Source organism: Lepeophtheirus salmonis, chromosome 4 (assembly GCF_016086655.4).
Source record: "Lepeophtheirus salmonis chromosome 4, UVic_Lsal_1.4, whole genome shotgun sequence".
In the NCBI taxonomy this organism is placed as follows: Eukaryota; Metazoa; Arthropoda; class Copepoda; order Siphonostomatoida; family Caligidae; genus Lepeophtheirus; species Lepeophtheirus salmonis.
Window position 1 is genome coordinate 37569769 of NC_052134.2, and position 22225 is coordinate 37591993.

The 22225-nt window shown below is 26.6% G+C and overlaps 1 protein-coding gene across 3 annotated transcripts in view; it reads right to left on the reverse strand.

Moving 5' to 3' along the window:
* The window catches only part of LOC121115881 (uncharacterized), a 72230-nt gene extending 54859 nt beyond the window's left edge, over nt 1-17371 (reverse strand). For 2 of the 3 annotated variants that reach the window (XM_071887881.1, XM_071887880.1), the window contains exon 1: nt 17209-17371. The gene's annotated coding sequence lies outside the window, so the exon portion shown is untranslated. The remainder of the gene's footprint in view (nt 1-17208) is intronic. The other variant, XM_040710051.2, reaches the window with a different exon arrangement.
* Between the last annotated feature and the right edge of the window lie 4854 nt (nt 17372-22225).

Genomic DNA, 22225 nt, shown 5'->3' on the forward strand with positions numbered 1-22225 from the left:
TAGCAAATACTCAAAAATTACAAGCCTAATACATTTTTAAAGGCAAAAATCACCTGTGCTGTTTTGATGGTTTTGGTGAACAACGATCTCAATACAAGGTAGATTGCCAGAGACAACTATGGTTCTGGCAAGGGGCTTCTGCCTTCTTCCATACCTCCCATATGCCTCAGGATTAGCTTCAGAAGCATTCCTACGACTGGGTGTTCAAGGTTGTCATACCACTAAGAAGAAACTGATTGACTTGAATGCAAGAATTTAGATCGGGTTTTAGTTTTAAGGATCTCTGCGCGTTTTTTAGGAACCGAATCGATACCTTTATTGAGGCGAACGGAGTCTTCATTGAGTAAGATATATTCTCAATTATTGTATTTGCTTCTCATTGTTGTTGTTTTTTTAAAATAAATCTTAAAAAATAATCCTTTCATGATAATTTAAAGTAGATACATCAAAAGCCCGGATTTCGTTGTTATATCTTGTATATATGCACTATTAAAAAGTATGTTTTTTTAATACACAGCAAAAGAAGATATATTCATATATATAAGGGCAAGTAACGTGATCTTCATCATTTCATCGCTGTCTTAAAGTGTTTTGTTTTCGTTGAAACATGATACATTTGAAATGGTAGATCTCATACATTTCTTGTGTTAATATATATGACGTCTATTCTTTCCTTCTATTATTTTTTATGACATCATCAATAATTAGAGCTTTCTTTTACTTTTTTTAAGAGAAAGCTCGTTCATGTGTTCCTTCATGATATTTTCTTTCTTCATGTATGCTCATAAAATAAAACATATTAAATTGGAATCATTATGAAACGTATAAGTTTAAATTGTTCTCATTTAGTTCTATTCAAAATGATATATTCATGAAAACATACAAATACATCCGGTTGTTGCATGCTTTTGTAATGAAATAATAACAGAGATTGTTAGAGTAGGAAACCGTGAAGAAAAAAACACCATATAATTTATTGACCCTCTGCTAGAAAACACCCTCATTTTTATAACACTGATATTTAACTGGGTAAAAGAGAAAAGAAAAAAAGTATACAATTATATGAAAAACAGTTGAACAATTATAATACTTACATCATTTAAATTTTGTAACATATTTGTATTATTTTATCATTGGTAAATATCATTTAAATAGTGAAAATATTTTTATAAATATAAGACATCGGAAAAAAAATCCGCAATATAAAATAATCTTAATAACATTAGCTTACGATATCATCAAGATAAACTGTGTTATTATTATTTTTTAAAAACATTACATTTTGAATTTTGTAAAAAAAATTATGAGGTAATCATTATTTTCTACAAATTTTGTGAATCAAGTTAGTACCCATCAGTTTTACCTGAAGTTGCATGTGTTAACTTATTTTGAACAGTTTGTAAAAATAGTTATGTAGTAACTCCTATTTTGTGGCTTTTACTAATGTGTTAATGTTCCATTGGGCAAATCTTTGATTTACTAATAATAACATCAATTTAAAGGAGTAAAATGGACAATTTTTGAAACTGCTTAATACATTGCTTTTATTCTAAGGCAGAGAGTTTGAAATTTTCATTTCTTTATATACCTATATAATTCTTAAAGAAATAAAAAACCTATTTGTTCATCGTTAGTTAAAGTAATTTACTTAATTATATATTTAATTTCAAAACATTTTTGACAACACTGCGTTGCATATTTATTTAATATTCTATCAGAAAATTAATAGTTCAGCTGAAAAAATCATTCAAAATCTAACTTTTAAGAATTTTTTTTTTCTTTTAGAATAAGAATTTTTTTCTTCTTTTAAAACAAGAATTTTTTTTATATTTTAAAACAAGAAATCTTTTTTAGTTATAGTATCAAGTTCATTCTTTAGTTTATCTAAATTGAAAAAAAATATTAGCTTCCAAATAAATCCCTTCATTTTAATAGATTTTATATGACTAGAATTATTTAGGAGGAACGGTATTCAAGATAACATAATAAATATTTAATTTTTGATTGCCGAAAAGTTTTTTATAAAACTTTTGCTTTAATGCTGCTTTAAAAAAGTTGATGCATAGTGTATTAGACATATTTACTTATTTCTCCAAAACTTTGCTCATAATTTCATTACAAATATAATGTATTCTCAATTAATTTATGCTTTGTCTTTTCTGCCTGTTACAAATTAATATTTTGATTGACAGGGCTGAGATTAGCTAAATTATTCTATACTATTCACAAAAGAAACCCCCGACATACATACATACATATTTCAAAGAAGAAACATCTCAAGTATACGTAAATATGATAATAAATTATTTAGATAATGTTTTATATAATTAGACGCACAGGAAATGGTATTGTATTACTATAGTTTACGGTTCAACAAATGTAAATATGAATGTATAGGATTTGTTTCCCTGAGAATGATGTGTATTTGTTTGTGTGCTAGCTATAGCCTTTTATAATAAATTATTATATCTACAATAGTTCCTTGGGTACCACAAAAAGCAAAGCAAATACCTTTTATACATAGATATAATGAAACAGTTGTTTTGTACCAATAATAAAGTATAAATAATAATAAATACACAAAAATGAATTAGTTTGAACAAGAAGAATAATAGCTAAATACTCTTAACGTAATGTATATACTATTTAGGTACTAACATATTCATTATTCATGATGATAGGTATGTTGTGTAAGAAATAGAACTTTATATGAGAAGTGATGAAGCTCAAAACTATAGGACCAAGTAGAGAAACGTCAAGCATATAATCATGTTTAACTAAAATTTAGTTGTATGAGGTATTCTTATTCGAGCTCAAACATCAGTAGTTGACGTGCCACTCCAACAATATTACAAATATTTTTCGAAAGACTCAATGGTTTTTTTATTTACCTGTCAATCATAGTCTGATTTAAATAAAAGTAAGGTATATTATATTTACATCAAATTTATAGTGATATATTTGTAGGTATATATTTCACGTCAATTAAACCAATGGAATTTTAAGAGGTGATAAAAAAAAGAGACCGGAAACGATATTATTTTCAGTGGATTGTCAAAGTACGTGTTATTCTGGGATATTCATATACGCAAAGGCAACAAATACTTCAATTATCTTTCTAGATAGTACTTATAATATTTTGCTATTAAACTCCAACATTTTTTGCTAAGTCATAAACATAGATACTACTATGATTAGCTACAAAAATTGTGTCATAGTCCAGGTAGTATTAAAAATATTCATTGTACAATATAAAATATAGTGTTGTAAATCCTTAGCATATTTTAGCGTGCGAGTTGTTGTCAAGCTGAACAGTGATTCTTATTTATTCTAAAGCTATTATCGTTATTCTCTCATTCTTGAGGATATAGCATTTAAGTGCGAGTAAACTCTTGAAAGATGGGGAGAGTATCAACGAGTTGTTGCAGAGTTATAATTGCAAGTCCTTGTTGGACACAGAGTAGAATTCAGAATCGAAAAAGGAGTCATTCCTGCATTTGTCCTTTTTTAATACAAGTAGGACTTGTGTTTTTTTCCTTCATATTATAACTGTTTTTAGCGTATCTAATGAAACATCATAACAGCTATGCTGTTTTCAAACAAAATATTCTTCAAATTCTCAGGAATACCCTGTTTTCAATTAAGAAAACCCTAACGATTTACAACCCTAACAATATATATATTAGTTAGGTGAGAGTAGAGCTTATTGGGTTCTTAAATTCTTAACAAGTTTCTACGAGCTGCTCTCTAGATCTTTTGTGAAGTTATTACTTATTAATACTATGTTAGTAAGTGATTTTTGAGAATGGGAAGCAGTAACGCAACTACAGGGGCATTTGGGTAACCAGGGGGATTATATTTAGGGAGGGGGCTTGGTTTTTGTGATTTATTTATTCTTTAAATCCACAACTGTTAAGAAAAAATTTCAAAAATTAAACTTTTTGGAAAAAAATATAGAAAATCCACAGTTATTAACATAAAATTAAATTTTTTTGAAGTTTTTTTAAAAAATCCAATGCTATAAATAAAATTTACCAATCCATAGGTATTGACAAAAAATTAATATTTATTTAAAAAATTCAAATATTAAATTTTTTGCTCTGCTACATAATTTGCACAAATAACCATTTTTTAGAAAATAAATCTTTAAAGAAATATTTTTTACCCTAACTATCAGTTAAAAAAATTTCATCCTGACGATAAAAAAACTTGCAAAACCAAGAAGTCCTTCATTTTGAAGACTTCCCCCTGCAAACGTCCCTGGGATAACAACCTTAACCTGAAAAACTAGACTCGTGCACTTTACTGAAATATAAATCTAAAGAATGTTTAAATTGTTATCCAATAAAATTGCAAAATGGTTATCACATTCTAAATTGTATTGCTTATTTTAATATGACCCTCCCAGACCTATGACTAGTGTTGCGTCGATCAGAAGTACGAAGGACGAGATTCTTATCAACCGGTCCCAAGGAAGAATGGACTGGACTAGATCGAATAAAAAAGGACTGACACAACACTACCTATCACTACAAAAGGGGTGTAATAATAACATAAACAATAAAAAATCGTCTTCTTTTTTTAAATTCCTTGTCTCGGAGAAAAACTTTTTTTTTTTTTGTTGGAAAAACTAATAATTTTTTTGATGTTAGGAAATGAGTTAAATGAAGTTGACCGGTTCAGTATTTAATGAGATATTAGTGATACTACATAATTTTATATCCGATATATGTCATAATGCTTCTTTTTGAAAAAAGATTGAGAATATAGCCACAAAATATTATGAGACCCACATTTAATATTATACATTTGCTGAGCTATAATATTCAAAGGAAATTGATCCAATTCTATAAAACATAAGATTAAATCATATCAAAACAGCACATGCATGCAAGTAAAATCCAGAAAAGATTACGTACATATATTATGGTAAATATTAAATATTTACCGTGATTTATGACTGAGGTGTTCAATATGAAACTTTGTATTAAGTTATGCAAAGTTTAATCTTCAATATATTATGTATGTAATTTACGGATATTTCAGACTCTGGATTCAAACAAAAACGAATTGTTTTACAACTAAGATAATTTTATGAAAGAACTTTCTAAATGTTCATTCTTTGACCTAATGCATATGAGATGATGCACTTATATTCATTGTCTCATTAATATTTAATCCATTAATTTTTTAGAACTTCAACAAACTTAGCCCTTCATTTAATATACGAATGTGACTACTCCTTTAGGGTGTTTCACTATCCATACATTAAAAATTATATTTTAGTAGTATATTAGTTGTTAAATATGAAGTAAACTATAAGAATACTCTTTTATCCTTCACTTTTTTATGATCATATTTTATGCATGTGAATTCATAATTTAAAATAGCAGTTGTTTAAAAGAATATTCCAGTTTTTAAAGTGTAGAGAATATATTTTTATGAAGCAAAAGATGCTTTAAGACATTTCCCACTCCTTTTCAATCTTCGGTTTCATTGTTGAAGTAGATACTAACTAAAAACAAATACTTCACTTTTTGAAACATCCTCAGAGAAGTAATGGTGGATTAAGCCATGATGTGAACCTATACAGGGTTGTGATATCGATTTTGGATCGGCAGAGTTGTATATATTTTTACCAAGAGTCAGACACATAACTTCAATGCAAATAAACTTCCCACTAAACAACCCTGGCAATGCTTGTTCGAGTCTTCTAAGAGATATAATATTATGATAAAAGTACGTAATAATTTTGTTTTGGATGAAATCATTTTTTCGAATGATGACGAGTCAAGTTGATAATGAATTTATTTTGAGATAAAAAAAGAAAGTAAAATTTGGGAGAAAGTATTGACTCTTTAGATATATTATTTGAATTACAAATATGATTTTTTCGTTAGTTTTTTTTAATATTGTGTTGGTACATGAGGGTTGATTTTATTCATGTGTTTAACGAGGATGTTCTAGTAAGAAATTACTTTATCAAAAGATAGACTAAAAGAACGATTAATGATTAAGATATAAATGTATAATTAAGATTATAGCAAATATTTATTTGAAAAGTTTAGCACCGTTTATTGAAAATAATTTTGATACACCCTTTTACCTTGAATGAATTTTGATGGATTTTCATAAATTAGGAAAACTTTAATGGAATAAATGAAGATTGATGACTTTTCATGAGCTTATTTTAGCATAGTATTTATTTTATTCCAGTTCTACAAATATAATATAATAGGGGAGACCATAACTGTTTTGGGCTCAAAAGCTTATAGCTGGTTTGACTCAGGCACTCAAAATGTAACGCAACGTAGAAATATCAAATTTTGCATTAGTTTAAATATATTTATGAATTATAAACCTCTTGAGAGATCTGACAATTAATATTATATTAAGGGTTTTCTCCACTCAATCTCCTCCCACTCAACGTTTAAGATCCTCCGACAGCCCTGACTAATTTAAATAGTATTTATTATTTATGTATGTATAGTAAGTCTTCAATCATTATTTTAATATGTTGTATGAAAGAATAACTAATGAGAAGCTTTTTGAAATAATGGAACAATCTGTAAAGAACTGAATCAATCAAGATATATTTTTTTTTTACATAATTTGATATATTTGGATTTTTAGGCATATATACTTTATTTTGAATAGTAATACAAAGATAATATGTCTTATATCAAAATGATTCTTGTGCTTTACAGTTAGTTAATTACTTTACATAAAAAATTGAATAAATTTCAATAAAATTTGATTAAAAAACTGTTATACTCTAAGAAATATATAATATCCAACTTTTTATTAAATTTATCTATCTGTAGCAAAACATAAATGTTATTATGTAGATAATTCTTCATGGTAAGGCTTGAGAAGATATATTTAATTTTTATTTCAGACTAACTTGCAATAAAGTCAAACAGTTAACATTGAAGTTCACTTCTCCTGTTAACCCATACATATTCAAATACCCAATATTAATTGAGGAGAAACTTCTACTTAATGTTATTGAAAAAACAACAATCATACAGTTGGATATGAACCAGCCTAATAATTGTAATTTGTTTTAAGGTATGGTATGCATACCGTTATTAAATCAATGCTTCACAGGAAATATGAATTTAACAAAGGTAGGTCATATGGGTACTCGAATACATAGGTGTAAGACATGATAATTTTTTAGGAGGCAAATAATTTTGACTTTAATATTAAAAAAAACACATTTTTATAAATAATACTCTTTCAATGTTTTATTATATATATAGGACTGAATATGTTAATGTTCTCATAAATTGAACAATTGTTTTCATCCATTATCTCTATATTCTTATGTACCTCCTATCCATAGTCATACAAAAAGTCTTAGTTAATTACTATAGCATTTCATTAAAATGTTTATGTTTATTCCTTTGTCAAATTAGAAAATAAACAAGAGTAAAAAACATAACTGATTTGAAGACTTAAAGACACTTAACAAGACAGACGTACAATTTGAAAAAATTAAAAAGTGTACACAATTATAACTGATCCTTTGGATTAAGCCAATATATTTTTTGATCAAAATTTAATATATAGAAAACAATAATGAAAGTCATTATATTGACATTAATTTAACAATTTTTTTTTTTTAATATTTAAGTCTTTTTGACTCTAGCAGAAATGTATCAAACTTTGTATTGTAATTTGTATTATTTGTCTATAATATGGTCAGTATTAACGGTTATTTACAAACACATTTCGTTATTTCATTTATTTTGACATTAAAGGTTAATGACAAAACAAAATGTTTTGTTTGACTTATTTGCACTAATTTACATATTATGTATGTATATCACAATTAACAGCAAATAGAATCAAGGACTAAATGATGTACATAATTCTGCACCCCTTAAAAAAAGAACAAAAGACTAATTTGATTTTGTTTTAATTTTACTAACTAAGATGGATTCAATATATTTGCATATATTGAATATATGTAAAAAACTAAAATCCTAATAAAAAGATATTTTGTATGAATAAGAATGAAAATTAACATAAACTTATTAAAACTAGTCTAAGACTAATTTATACACATGTAAAACTTCTTATTATATTGATTCTTAATATGAACCGCATTTAAGTTCCATATAAAACTCTTGTTCTGCCCTGATATTAAATATTGAAAAACGTTCCAAATTTTAAAGACCCTCTACCAGGTATTATTATTAGTAGTATTATAGCAAAGTTATTCTGTTTATCAATTAAATTTACATTAAAACTTTAAAAATCTTCGATATACTAGAAAAATGTTCGATTATTTATAATTTGGGCTTAACTTAAAGTGTGCACGTCACATTTTAAAAAAACATTGGATTTTTACCATATCTCTATGTTCCATAGAGCAACGTTTGCATTAAATAGGATATGAGCGAATTATGAAATAAAAAAACGTTCTTATATTTATTAAAAAGTACTAAAATATTTTTATTTGATAATGTTTTTCGTTAAAAACTTAGGGAAAATAAATATAATATTTTTCTTTTTTATAAAAGCCATATTTTATCTCGAATAAGTCACGTACAGTATACTTTATTTTTCAAAATACTATGAAATGATATTAAACATGAGACGTAATTAGTTTAAGGTGTTTTTTCCTTGATGCAGTTGATGAAGTACTTCGTATTATATTTGTATGTATACATTAAAACATATCCCCCAAGATTTAAATTAAAGATCTACATAGAATGAGTATTGAGGCCCCACGTTGAATTTGATAAACGCGTATGTTCGTTCCTACGTAAAACACTACCTACATTGTCATATATATACATATTTTGATGTTATAAAAATGTGATTTGTATAATTTTTTACAAAATACTTCAAAAATATCGTTATAGTATATTTAAAATAAATAATGGTCTGAATGTTATTTCTGCTAAATTATATTTATTTAATATAAATGTGCAATTACATTTATTTTTTGCATCAGTATAATAATTTTCTTTAAAAAAGACCATCATTAAAAAGTATTTCTTGAGGGCAAATATAAATAAATACTGCCTAGCCACTCCTTTTTCTATATACATAGTTCAAAATTAATGTACACATTGATTATATAACAGGTTTAACTGTAAAGAGTGAATTCTTCATAGAATCATAGGGATAAATCATGATCTTGGACAAAATGGATGAATCACGATATAACTTTTATAGCTTTATATTGAACAAAATGGGCATGTTTGAATAACGAAAAAAAAATTTATTACATCAGGTCATAAAATAAATGGATTTGAGTATCGATGCCTAATTTCACTTATTGATCATAAATCTTACATTTGTTTTTTCATAACAAGTCAGGTTTTCCCCTTGTTTTTTACAGTTTCTATGTACATGTTTTGGACAATTTATAGATTAAAGAAATTGTACATTGAATACTTGGATATTGGTTTGGCTTCAGGAAAACTTTATGCAATTTCAACAATTGACTTAAATTCAACGCTAAATTAGTTTATCCCATCAAAATGAAAGTTAAAAACAAGTATCTTATTCTGGTAAGGTATTCTCTTTAGGAAGTAAATACCAAGTTTAATCTTTTTTGATAGAAAATACAATGTTAACCGCTGAAAGAATAAATAGTGACAAAATTTTGGTTGAGTTGCTGTTATTCCATGGTTTTTTAGTCTATGACAGGAGCTATATTTTTTCCTCTTATGTAATACTGCTAGATTTTCAAGTCTTATATGTACCCCATGTTCCAAAAAAGATAACACTTATTAATAATGACATACTCTTCACTCGCATTATTTCATAAAGTAAGAAATAACTTTCTTCTTTTTTTTTCAAAATTGTTACATGACTGTGAAATAATTCGATTATTCGATAGGGCCACCCTCAACATTAATGACGTCCTCTAGGCCTCCAGGGATGTTGTTGAGCTATGTGATTTGTTACAGGCAGCTCCCTCAATCTGAGTCTAAATGTTGTAGTCCCATGGGTTCAGGTACGTAGGGGGGAGCTGGGAAGCCACATGTCCATGGACCAAAAGGAGGTCATATTTTTTCCTTCCCTTCGGCATTTTTTTTAGGCTGTATGCATGGCTCATCTCGAAACACCTCATCACATGTGACTCTAAGAGGTTGATGTAATTGGCTGCATCGATTTTTTCATTGAAACGGCTAAAAATCGGAGTACATTTTGCTGTTGGAAGCTACAACACCTTGGACCATTACAAAGAAGAATATTTAGTCATAAATGAAAGCTTGATATGGTATTAGATATCAGCATGTTCTTTGTCACTGATGTATCGATCCGTACGGAAGTTTGAAACCCGTTCTATCCAAAAAAGTTTTTCATCTCACGATCCAGGATTGAGATTGTTGAGGAGTAGTCTTGATTTCATGAGCCTCTTTGCTTTTGTTGAATCAATGATGAGGTGTTTCTTTCTTCAAAATAATTTTTTTATCAAAATAATTACATATAAATTATTTTCCTTAAGATGATCGTAAAAAACATTCAAAACATTGGAATAACGGTTTATTTATTGATGACCCAAGTTAAGATAAAAAGAAAGTTTTACTAGTACACTTATAAAACGTGTGTATTATTAAATATCTCTCTATTTATACTTTTATATAAATAGCTCAATAAGGTGAAAGTGACACATTAACTTTGTGCAAAAAAATCTTCATTAACACAAATATATATCAATCCTATTGAATGAACACGATCCTAAAATATTTAAATATTTTGTTGTAGTTCTTAAAATATTTCTATAGATTTATTAAATATTCATCATAGTAGATACGTATATAAATTAAAGAAATAATATTTATGAAATCAAACTGGGATCAGAATAGTAATTTTAAAGTATTTCAAAGCTAAAAACTTTTCATCCCTTCAAATTACCAAATTTAAAAGCATATAGTTTTTAGGAAATATGATGTAAATAAGTATTTGACCAGGTTTAATGCTCAAAATTGCACCGCTCTTAGTTGGAATTTTAAATAAAATTCACATATAGGCTATAAATTGTATAAAATCAAGTTCATTTTATGTATATAAATATTTTTATGCCAAAAAAATTTATTCATTGAAATATGCATACAAATAATTAAGAAGGTTTTTAAAATAAAAAAGAATAGACATTTTTTTAATTAGGTTAATTAAAAAAAAAAAAAAAAAAAAGAAAAGGCATAATTTAGTTTTTTTTTTAAATGAATATATTTTCAAAAAAGTCTATTTTAAAAAGTGAAAGAAGGAATTGAGCCTGCATAGTTATCTTTGTCACAGGCCGTTCTCACGCAGAGCTGGTACTAAAATGAATTAAAATTTTAAAACTACAGATATATTAAAATTAGCAACGTATTGATACCAAAATATCGGCCAATTTTGTTAACATTTTTATGAAAGATTCCTATACCGATTCCTTATTAATATTCTGAATAAAGGAAGTACATAAACAAATAACAAAATGATTTACTTTATTAATGTTTAACTTTTTTTAGTATGGGCTTGACGACCAAAGAAATAAATATATTATTCATAATTATGATTACAATTAGTTGTAAGTAATTTTAAATTGAAAATAATTAAAAAATTAGTTTGTTTTCGTACTCCGGAGACAATTTATTCCTGGTTAGTTTATATATATTGCATACACTAATTAATAGACTTTCATTGTCAATGAATGGACCTGAATTCTTTTATTCAGATCTATTACTATAGTACTTATATGTTAAAAATTGATAAAATAATAATTTTATCCGGGGCCCTACCGTTAGGATCCCCTTGTCTTATGCTTAAGTATTATATACTTTTGTTTTAAGTTCATTTTCTTTTCTTTTTTTAGTTTGACCATTTTAATTAATACAAAAAGATTTTCTTTTTGTTCCATCAAATATAAAATTAAATAAGCACAAGTATCGGTAGAATCGGCATTATTGAGCCGATTCCAATACTTCAGAAAAGGCCAATTCTTGCCAATTCCAAAGTAAGGGTACATTTCCAGTTTAAATTTGAACTCTTATATCCTTATTTAACGGCTTATTTATGGCACATAAACAATCAATCATTTTTATAGCATCAAATGGTAATCTTGTAGTTAGTTTTGAAGCCGCAGTGAATGAATTTAACCATATGCAATAACACCGTATGATACTCATTTGTAAATTAAATCATTTATAACCTTTTCATCTACATTTTTTGGGTAGAGGGGGAAAGGGATGAAGACTATGATATATTGATAGTTAGAGTGAAAAGATCAAAGCATTTTAAATATAGAAAAACTTATGGTTTTTATGCATGCATTATATTTTAATTAAACACATATATATAATACATAGAATATGAAAATGGTATAGATTTGAAGTTAAGATAAAAAAAGTTAAATATAAGATAAAAACTTTCTTGAAGCAATAAATTATTGTAAGTAAAATTACTACTGACCAAAAAATGAGGGATTGCACATAGTCATAATTATACGCAAAACAACAGATTAAATATGTACTATTTGAAAATAAATATATTTTTTTGTAGATAAATTTTATCTAACGATAAACTAATGCTTTGTAGAACTGTTAAATTTTGAAAGGTTCTTATGATATTTACAAAAATTATGTAAATTATAAAGAACTGTCAGTAAAGTATAGCATTTAAGTTATTACAATGATATTTATGTAATTTAGTATCTTGAAAAGGAGAGAGGTAAATAAATATTTAGGTCTCATAAATTGATCAATACTACTTATAATTAATTAAATTTGTCAAAAGATTAGATAGATTTTATATATATTTATATAATTGTAATGGGACATAGAAAACTCAAAACGAATATATTATTTGAAAGGTGATGTGAACTTGCATAGTTTGGGGGTGCAACATGAATAAATTAATTTGGGTATTCCTTTTTAACTTACTTGTCTTGCGCTCCAACTACAATTTTGAATGTAACAATAATGAATATATTAAATATTATTATCATTCAGGGAGTTGTATTATTTTAATGAAAGACAGGCTCCACTATGGATCGTTTGCTTAAAAAACTAATATAGGTAAACAATGTACATGCCCGATTATTTACTCTGGTTCATATATAGCCCCCAACCTAAAAAAAATAGCTAAAAAGTATTTGAACTACTTATCTTTGTGAAATATAAATCAAGATTTACATTCTAAACAAACTATGTATACTTTTTATGGGCTACCTATAATCATGTATTATGGGTTATAAATGTGGTTCAAATTAAGTCTCTGCATTTAAATTGTATGAAATCAATATCAATAAAATACATGACAATATTCATTGTATCTTTCAAACTTTTATTATTCAAACAGAAAAAAATAACTGAAAATAACTGATAGGCAGGCAATTCATATTAACAGTGCATCAATGCTTAATTTAACAGTAATGAATTAATTACAGAAGCTTAGCAACGACTGATTTGTGTTCAATCAATTAACATTCAAACACTAATAATGGGTAAAAAAGTAGAAAATTGACAGTGGACAAAAAAACATACGAGCTGTTGATGATTTGGGAACACGGCGTAACAAAAATACCCTATGTACAGTCCATAATTGATTATTTTGGATAAATTACGAAGTAATAAGTTATATAGTACTAATGCTCCCCTTCCAAAAGGAGAGGAATACAATTTCTTGTTGTATATATATATATAGATATATATATCGGCCATCCTATTATTTCTATAAAGAAACTTTGGCTATCAAAAACAATGTATAGCCACACTTTTAATAAAATATTTCTAAGCAATATGATGATACAGATTGGAATAACATACTATTTAGGATTATAATATTATATCAAATATATTTTTTCAACTTTAAAAAATTCGTAATTGTATACCTTTAAAAAAACGCAGTTTTTTTAATGGGGCCCATTAAAAGCTACAGTTTATTTAATGTGAAGTTTTTACTGTAAATTTGGTTCACCATTGACCTAATTTACATTAATTTTTACAAAAAAGAGCATCGAAACCTTTATTTGAAATGTTCATAAATGCAATTATGCTCTAATTTATGTACATACAAATAAAACACATTAGTTTACACTTTCTTTTAAAATCTATGTTGCCTTCATCTATTTTTAGTTTTCACTTGGTTTACCCAGCATTACTTGGGTTAAGGAGGGAGAGGGAATTCACATTGAAAATGGTCAAAATAATTGAGAAAATAACAAAAAATTATTCAGAAAATACTCCTACATACTAATAATTATAATATGAATGGTTTGCTGTCGAAAAAGATCCTGATCATACAAATTGTAATTATCTTGGATTCTTCCAGTTACCTCAATCCAGTGAAGTAATTTAATAGTTAATCTACTAAGAGTCATCAATGCACCCCCCCCAAAAAAAAAAAAAAAAAGTCCCGATGAGAAGTCCATTTTTTTTATTTCAAAAAATTCCCAAGTCGAAATTACTGAAGAAAATTGCAAAAAAAACTTTTTTGTACAAAAACTTGTAGATAGCATTTATTGGAATTCTAAAGAGGAACAATAACCTACCAAAAAAAAAATTTTGCATAATCAAAAAGTTAAGAAGAATTATGTTGTTGAAAAAAGAACACTGGCTAACTGGATCTATTTTGCACAAATTGCAAAAATTGTGTAATAAAATGTTTTGGGAAACACTATTTTGTAAAAATAATGTCCAAAGTGTGTCGTTTTGTGGCATTTCTTTTAAAAAATTCAAAATTGACGTTTGATGAAAAAATGTGGGAAAATATTTAGAAAATGATATTTCAGTTGAATACTTTTTTTGATTCTGAATAAATTTAGAAAACGTAGTTATTCGTATAGTTGTTTTTGAAACGCCAAACACTTTTTGAATTATAATTCAACCTCCTATTTAGTCTCCTTAAGCTGCAAAAACGGTTTTTGTGGTTTGTGTATATTATAAGACCCCCTTAAAAAAATCAACAAGTTCGTCTTAGCCTAACCAAGTTTAAAAGAAGGACCTAGGAAGCAAATTTCAGCCTCCTAGGTCCAACGGTGTGGACATGTATAAATGACATGCACACATACATTACCTTTTATATATGTATATACAGAAGATTGCCCTTTGTAAATTAGGATTCGTCGAACATAGGGGGTATGTATAACATTTTACCCGTAGCTTTACATTTGAAACGAAAGCAACCGTTTTAATATAGAACCCAAAAGGGGATTTAATAACCCAACCCTTAGAAAAAATGGTACTAAAGGGCCTGAAACATAGCAAAATTATTTTTAGGATTAGTATTACCAGAAAATAATGTTGCTGTACTCAAAATAGTTAGTGAAAGAACCAGACACTCCAATTTACATCAGTTAATAAACAACTTTTATGTAGTTATATAGATTGAAACTTAATCCTTCTAGGGATGTACGGATAAGAAATTTAGCCTATTACAGAGTAATTGTTTTTTTTTTCTATTGATTTTACAGTCTAAACAAACCCTTTAAACGACAAAATTACTTAAAACATTGTAAAATACCACTAACAACCCTCCCTTAGGGATTTTCACCTCCATAATTACATATCTTTCAAATAATTATTGAACAACGGAAAGTGCTTGTTGCATAAGCTAAATAAATTGGACCATTTCTCGCCCAACAGAGTAAATGGAAAAATATATATGCAACATGCAATGTCTGTATGCAGACCATCTTATATGTAAACAGATGTCTTGCAATCTAGCATGGCAGATATCAAATAATGCAAGTAAAAAATCAAGAACTTTGTGTTGCAAAATTTATGAAATGTTCAAAAATAAAGAGAATTGTTGATAACAATTTCAATGCCAAACTTGTAATCAGGATCTGGTGCATAAATACCCTAATGTATGGTCGTGTTCTTTACTTCAGTATGTTTTATATTCTTTTAACATGTATGTCTACGGTAAATCGCAATAAATTTTAACTAACTACAATCCATATATGCAAATATTAACAAATGCATTGCTTATGAGTGGTGACTAACTACCGAAACTGTTCATATTTAAAAAAAAAATACTTTTGAAGCTGGGAAAAGGGAAGCCACACTACTTCTATGACAATTCCAACAATTTAATAAATGAACTTATTTTTATGAAGAAGTAAGACAATATTTATTACCTTCAATGGCATCGCTTTTAAAGTGGAAAAAAATACAATTTTCAATTAAGAAAAGATTTGATATTTATAATGAAATGTAATGTTTATATCGTTGTGTACCAGGTCCTATACTAATAGTAGTATAGGACCTTGTACAAAATAACAAAAAGATTTATTTTCATAATAAATATCAAATATCTTCTTAAAAACTTAGTTAGCAGCATTTTCCAATTATCGCTTAATCGATACATACCTAAATCCTATATTAGATATATCAAATGATTAAACACTAAATCTTTTCTAACTTATTTTCATATAATAACAACAAGTTGAAAGGAGTTAAGATATGGTTCTATTCAAAATAATATCTTAAATTATTCTAAGCAAGTTTATTCTTTTTTATTGCTGAATTAAATTTTGATTTACAAACATTAAAATAGTAATAAAAAACTGCTACTATTTCTTTTATGCGTGTCAGGTGCCAGACAAGAATATAAATACAAGCATATTTAAAGCCAAAACCAAATACTATGTCATAAGGTGGAAAAATAGGTAAAAAAATATAGAACCAACTGATTAAAGTTGGAAAAAAAATAATACTTGTAGACTTTTTTTTAAATAAATGCAATTTTAATTAAGTCAAATATATTATAATTATAGAATACTTGTAACACATAACAAACAAATCTCTCTTTAGCAATATAACACTTCAATAAAACCAAGAAGAAAAACTATATAACATTAAATATTTGTAACGTCAACGAAGGATTAATGGTGATATTTTAGTGACAAAAATTCAAGATAATGAGTTGAAGATTACAAATGTAATTGAAACTCAGTTTTGGAGGGAAGAAATCATTTTTCCTTGCACAAGTATTGAAACATCAAAAACACGATACGACAAAATAAAATTATATATATACATATATAGTGCAGTATTGGATTAAAAAATGGTTTATTGAATTTATTAATACGTGTAGACTGAAATAAATTTGTATAGAAAATGGGTAAATGTAATTTAAAAATTCATTAAATATGGACATTCAATAAGTTAAATAATAAATCAAATTTCATTAAATATTGAATAATTATTTTGATATATTGTTAAATATTATGTAGTATTTTTATTTATTTACCTTAATTATTATCTATCCAATGATTTTTATTTAAAACACATTCTTAATAGATATCTATTTATTATACATAAATCAAATAATAATTCACATTAATACACTCCTGACTCTTATTTTCTCGCCAGATATTGATCATGAACTGAAACACATTGTAAAAATTTCATTGAAATCTCGCTTGCCCAAAGATTCTGTGAAAAATAATTTACTATTTCTGTAGATATACACAGAATACTTACATGATGTTATGTTAGTACATAATATCGAAAATATTATTTCATAACAAAAATACGAAAAGGCTCGCGAGCGCTGACTGAAGAAATATTTGTGTGTGTTAGGTTAAAACAGGTTACAAAACATCATACTGCAATAAAAGTAGTAATCCTCTCATTCCAACCATACGCTATTAAGAAAAATTATTGAACATAACGCTTCAAGCAGTGATGTTGGTGGATAATATTTTGGAGTCACTATTCCATGATTATGCCTTTGCGTTGTTGCATATACTATATATATTTATATATCTGTCTGATTATCAAACATGTATAAATACATTTTTGAAAATTTTATTAATACTAACAGAGACTGGTTATTCCAGAAATATACACATAAACATAACATCAATCCTGTCCCTATAACTTTGAGTTGGTTGTATCGTGAGTAGAGCCTTAAAAAAATATGAATGTGCAGGCCCATATTTTTCTTTTTTAATTTGAATTTAATTTTGAAATATTTTTCAAAAAAAAAAAAAATTATGAAAATAATATCCAATTCTTGTCTGGATAGAAAAAAATATATAACTTTGTGTCAAGATGCCGTTTATGTTATTATTATTTTTTTATTTGATTAATATTTTACTAGATTGATGTGTTTTAATGACTAGGTATTTTGATGCATTCAAAAGACATTTTATATACATTTAAGGAAACAAAATATATTTATGACATTTTTTATAATGAAATGAGGGGCTGGGGTAAATGTTCCGGTGTTATTTTCTAAAATAGAACAACACTAATTACACCATTAAAATATTTGATATAATTTCAAAAGTTATTTTACTTAAAAAAATAATCCAAATAAAGATTAATATATTTTTTTAACGAAGCTCAACCTAATCTATTCTAAACATGGTATACAATTAGTGTTGGATCGGTTCTACAAACTAATCCTTAGATCAGTCTTCCCGCCTCTCCCTCCCCTCTTTCAGTCTTTTTTTTTTATCACTCCAATCTTTTTTAACATACAACGGTTCAAAGGACCGGCGTATCGGTCTTTCAGTCTTATGTTATTTTGGCATACGGTTAAGCTGGCCTTTTATTCTCTTCACTCCTAGCAAACATTGAAGATTGTAAAAAGGAAGAAAATAATATTTGATAGCCATAGCGTATATCTGTTCATTATAATACGTTATAGCCACATACCTTCTACTTTAAGCTTTAGATATCTCAGTTATTTGAAAGAAATTATGATAAAAATTCAAGAGCTGAAATTACGTAGTTAGTAACTATGTTATTTTAGCTGTTGTAATTTCCAATAAAGACCAATAAGAAATGGTTGTATTACAGACATATTTTATTTGGACCAAACTGATAGGATTGTCGTCTTTTTAGTTTTTTAGACCAATCCAACACTATATACAAAAAAAAGCTGTAAATGATATTTTTGAAACTTGCATTAATTTCTTTATATTTTCATAAAAAATAAACATAACAATTGTAGCTTATTTTTAATCAATGCAAAAACCAAAATTTTATATTGGTAGAATATGATGGAAAAACTTATTTAAAGTTTGATTTCTGAAAGCATCAAAAATTACAAATCAAGACATATTTTAGGAAATTCCAAATGATATTTTGAATTAGATACACAAACTAGATACGTAATGCTAATATTAAAGCTTTTTTGATTGGTTAAAATGCACTCATATATTTCTAGCATGATAATCAATTGCATTAGGTTTTTTTAAACAATTTAGTAATAATATTATGTTGACTAAAGTCGAGTTAATAAAGTCCGTCTCAAGTCGATAAACTATCAAAAAAATGAAAATATATAGCTATTGAACATGTTTACTGCCAATTTGGAAACAATTTAAATTTTAGACTGTTTTTATATGGTTTTTTCCAAAATGCTTGTGTGTTTGGGGAAAGAGGTAGAAGACATTGTCCAAAAATGTTTTTTTTTTGTGAAAATGAAGAAATATAAAGTCGAGTGATCCATGCTCAGAGGTATTGCACCCCTTGTACGTTAATGTTTTTTAAGTCACCCTTGCATTTTTACGCAAAGTGGTTTTCAATGTAAAAAAGTGCTTAATTTCCGAAAATAAATATTTGTTGTAATTAGGTAGTGGATCTTTTTCATGTCATATCATGTTAAGTAGCAGATTACATTAAGACATCAAAGATGGGAAGTGATTATGGGTTTATAAGTATTACCTTTGATTTTCTTGAGCAATATTACATCATGAAGAATAACATTTAGACTATTATGCACTATGCTAATTAAATGTCATAAGGTATATAGGGAACAAAAATATATACTTTCTCACCTTGAAAAACGCTTTTCAACAAAAAATGATAGATCTTAAGTTAAAAATTAAGGATAAAAAAAGTGCGCGCTATAAGCGGTATATTACTTGTCATTTTCGTATAGAAAAAAAAATCAATTTAGGAAAACACTATATTCACAACTTTAAAAGATTGTTTATTAATCTAAAATAGTTATTTTTATAAATTGTACTACTGTGATTTACATTTTACTAGTTTCAGCTAAAAATGTAAAATGCTGTAACAACCCTAAAATGATTTATTTTTTTGATGGAATTATTCCTTAAAATTTGAATATATTTCCTTAACATACTTAATATAAATACCAAGAAAAAAAGGGAAATTTGTAATATTATACAAGAGTAAGTTAGATTACCCCGAGAGAATTCTTATATGTGCATCCCAAGATAACTTGTGATGGAACTTTCAAATATTACACAAACATATTTTAACAAGTTTGTATTCTAATGAAATATATTTCCATACTAAGGAAAATTGTGGTAAATAATGAAAAATTGCAAAAAATAGAGAGTAGTTTTCTTAATACTTTGATCTCCATTCACCCATAATTAAATCCTACTACCTTAATGATTGACATTAAAAAGTCAATCATTAATGCATACAATGAAGTATTCTTGTATAAAAACATAGCGGGATAATGTCCATTTCACATAGGCAAAAATTTTGATAGCAATATTGTTGATTCAAAAATATTTTTATTTATTTATATATTAAGGAAAAATATCATCGATACAAGTCATATTACGGCTTTGATAAATATATCGGATATAATCACAACAAAATATTTCTAAAATAATGTTTTCTAGTGAGTATTTTTAAATTTGGAACGTTTTTCAAGAATCGATACAATAATATGAAAATGTAGAACCTTCTAATAAAATGGTATGATGCAACATTTATATATTTTTTAAAGTTTAATATTTAACTAATACAATTAAGGAAAACATTGTATACTTCTTCTTTTATGCATTCGAATAAAAAAAATAGAGGTCTTTAATGATTGTAAAAAAGTTATATATTTTTAGAGGGGCCATATAATCATAAAAAGCTAAACAACGAGCTATTCATTCCAGGTTATTTTCCTTTCGATACCCGCGTTAAATTATGATAATTGAGCCCTGAAGTTAATTATCTTATTCTTCAAATTATAATTATATTTCATATCTAGATATTTTGTTTGATTGATATGATGCTTAAAAAATATATAGAATAGTATGAAAAGTATTTTATTAATGAATTAGATGTTTTTCTATAATGAAGAGTGAAACCTTTTGATTCTAAGATAAGATGAGTAACTAATATTTTTTAAGATGATGAAGATGATGTCTGATATGATATGTAATCATACAAAAAAAGGTAGACGAGACTATTGTATATCTTTGATCGATATTGTTCTCCTAACTGTACCAATAATGTCTTCGAAAAATTCAAATAATAATATATGCATTTCTCTTTCCTTTTTGAAATTTTCAAAAAATCATTCGATGCAATGAATAGGTATTTTTTCATTAATTAACTTTTGAGTCAATTTACTGATTTATCTTTATCGTTTACTAATTATTTTGTTATAGGGTAAAAATGAAATAATTTTAGACATAATAGCTACTTTAATTTTAATATTTATTTTTTTAAATAGCAATATCATATACATAAAATCAATACATTTGCGACATCTAATTAATTTTGAAGTCAGGTGTTCTTTGAGAAATTTATTACACTTCTGAAATATGGAAATTTGTGTTAATATTATTAGAAGTTTATGACCATCTTACTTGTATATACCTACAACTAATGTTGTGTCAGTTATTATATTTAGGACTGAAACTGCAGTCTCATCCACTTTACTCTTGGTCTGTTACAGTCAGTCTTACATATCAGTTCTAAAAAGTTATAAAGTTCAGTCCTTGATGACGATGCTCAACTTTATTTCCTCATTTTTTAATAAATCTTAAGAATTTGCATGGGTGACACTTTTGAACCTGATCAGGGTAAGACAGGATGCTGTTTTTTTTTTTTTTTTTTGGTTAAGGGGTGGGGGAGGGTCGTAAAAGGAGGTTCATTCTATATTCAAAAAAAAAAAAAAAAAATGAATGTTTTTTTAGCTCAAAGAGACTAAATACGGGCGGGCTGTGTTATAAATCAAAAATTGTCTGGCGTTTCAAAAAGTAACTATACAAATAAAGACGTTTTCTAAATTTATTAAAAAAAAAAAAAATCTTGAAATTCGTTTGCATATAGATTTTGCACAAAAAATTTATGTTAAACTGAAATATCACTCATTTTCGGTTTGACTTTTTCATTATTTCTTTTTCATAAAATGTAAATTTTCAATTATTAAGTCCCACAAAAAGATACATTTTGGATAATAAAATTATTAACTTTAACAAAATGCATACTATTTTCATTTTCCAGAACATTTTATACCATAATCTATACAATATTTGGAGAAATGAACT